Source organism: Palaemon carinicauda, chromosome 18, assembly GCF_036898095.1.
Source record: "Palaemon carinicauda isolate YSFRI2023 chromosome 18, ASM3689809v2, whole genome shotgun sequence".
Lineage (NCBI taxonomy): Eukaryota > Metazoa > Arthropoda > Malacostraca > Decapoda > Palaemonidae > Palaemon > Palaemon carinicauda.
This window is the reverse complement of record NC_090742.1, coordinates 107,732,909-107,735,408: the sequence shown is the minus strand read 5'-3', so window position 1 is coordinate 107,735,408 and position 2,500 is coordinate 107,732,909. Positions and strand designations below refer to the sequence as shown.

At 34.9% G+C, this 2,500-nt stretch overlaps 1 protein-coding gene across 1 annotated transcript in view; it reads right to left on the bottom strand.

Moving 5' to 3' along the window:
• LOC137657942 (carbohydrate sulfotransferase 11-like) overlaps window positions 1-2,259 on the bottom strand; it is an 82,628-nt gene extending 80,369 nt beyond the window's left edge. The window contains exon 1 of the mRNA XM_068392655.1: window positions 2,189-2,259. The gene's annotated coding sequence lies outside the window, so the exon portion shown is untranslated. The remainder of the gene's footprint in view (window positions 1-2,188) is intronic.
• Between the last annotated feature and the right edge of the window lie 241 nt (window positions 2,260-2,500).

Sequence of the window (2,500 nt, the reverse complement as noted above, 5' to 3'; positions counted from 1 at the left end):
GGCTATTATACTTATTATACTTTCTCAGAATATTCAAGACAATATATATCAACAAACATATGCAAATTTCAACAGCGATTTCAGTACGAAAATATGACCGCAGGCGAGTCTCTCTCAGACTGAATATGTGATTTATTCTTATCAACAACTTAGAAGATTTTGTTAAATTTCGTTTCACAGAGATAGATTATGAAGAAAGTTATACGTGGTTTGGCAGGCACGATTAAGGTTAGAAAACAAAAACTTTGACTTATTGTAATTTGGATGAAGAAGGAATTGTAGTCGAAAGATGTACAGTTAACATAGCAGGTAGTTTTCATTCAAGAAAAATAATGGTAGTACAAAAGAAAGAAAGAAACAAAACAACTTGCATTTTTCACAAGTGAAGTCTAGCCTGACATCAGCTTGATTCCAGCTGCTTTAGTTAATGGAGAGAGAGAGAGAGAGAGAGAGAGAGAGAGAGAGAGAGAGAGAGAGAGAGAGAGAGAGAGAGAGAGAGAGAACCACCCTCGTCAGCTTTTCTTTAAATTTCGTCAAAGACGCCACAAGAACATGGCTATTGTACAAATCACCGTTATTTCCTCGAGGTGGTGATTTTCAAATGCTGCTGCCGTGCAAACGCTATTGTTACTCAGGACCTGTGATAGGCAGAAATTAATCTTACAATCTTGGCTATGCAAAACGAAGTTGTCTTCGTAGCGTCTTTATACAAATGTTCGGCGCCAAGATACCTTTTTAACGATAAATGACTGTGACAGTACAGAATAAGTTTATACTTGTGGTTTTCTCCTTTCTTTTATTTAGCTTTTTTTTTTTTTTTTTTTTTTTACAGCAAGTTGTTGACCTTTTAAGCTTGTTCTGTATGACATGTTGCTCTTTTTTAATGATGTTCTTTTTTAATAATAATAATAATAATAATAATAATAATAATAATAATAATAATAATAATAATAATAATAATAATAATAAGTTACTTGCTGAGTTTAAACTATGTTTGAAATGTTGCTCTTTTTTATAATAATAATAATAATAATAATAATAATAATAATAATAATAATAATAATAATAATAATAATACTAAGTTACTTGCTGAGTTTAAACTATGTTTGATGCTTTAGAAAATCCAACAAATGAAATTTGTTGCCAACTGATGAATAATTTCTGGTACATTTAAGACTGCGTGCTTCAATGTCCGTGTGCAATCGACGCTACCTCTCCACTCAGAAGAACAACACATTAGGATTGGAAGGTTCTTCCAGCATGCAATGCAGCCGTGAAACAAATGTTTTGTTCAAGGATATGGGCCGTTGCTCTACCATGCAACTAAATGCAATCTTTTGTTTTTATACTCTCTCTCTCTCTCTCTCTCTCTCTCTCTCTCTCTCTCTCTCTCTCTCTCTCTCTCTCTCTCTCTCTCTCTCCCTCTGAATCAAAAACTCAGTCAACATAAATCAATGTCTTCATGGGTGTCATCGTTCACTTAGTATCTGAGATTCAGCGATCACTTGAGAAAAATCTTTCTCGAGATTTTATTGAACATTAACGCTAGTCGGAACCCCGGATAAACAAATAGGGTTAATGACTGCAGGGTTAATGCCCCTATCTCACCCGGCTAAAAGAAGAAAAAATTTAACCTGCAGCGAACCGTAGCGGTCTGGTGCAAAGGACCGCTGTTGTTTGTACTGACTATGTGTTAAAATGAGATCTGAAAACCAACACTGATTGAACACTTATTTCATAAATACCCCGGTTTAAGAATAAATTTTTCTAACAGGAAATTAAATGGAATAAATTTGATGTATATTTTTTCTCTCTCCATTTTACTGTCGTTATTTAACAGACTGTAATCACGTATATATTTCAGAAATATTTTTTTTTTTCGATTTTATGAGATAGTTCTCCAATTATCTTGAACCTTTTCTGGGTCGATTAGTAAGAAGAATTTTTTTCAGAACTTTACGTAATCATGGAATATATTTGGTTCTATATTGTACGATAAGAGCACAATTTCCCTTAAAACATTTTTAGCTTCGTATTAAGGACCTAATATATTGTGGGATTAGAGATCTACTTCCCTAAAAGTTCTTCGGATAAATTTTATGAAATAAGAGCATAATTTCCTAAATCCTTTTTCGAACGATATGTTATAAGCGTCAAATGTTCTAACTTATTTTGGGTTCGATCTTACTTTCTTATCACGCGATGCTGAGACACAGGCAGCATCCACCTTCCACTCACTGAAATGTCTAGCTTGTCACTGCCAGGGAAATCTCAAATCTCTACTGAATACCTGCTAAGGCTCTTTTCGTCTCCGCCCCATTGCATCTCTTGCAGAGTCACTATTTACAGTTCCTGACTTTATCAGGCCAGAGTAGTAGGGGCCTTTTAAGAGGGTCGCTGTCCCGTTGTAAGGCAAACAATTCGAAGAATACCGGGACGCTGATTCTCAAATTAACAGGAGAGAGAGAGAGAGAGAGAGAGAGAGAGAGAGAGAGAGAGA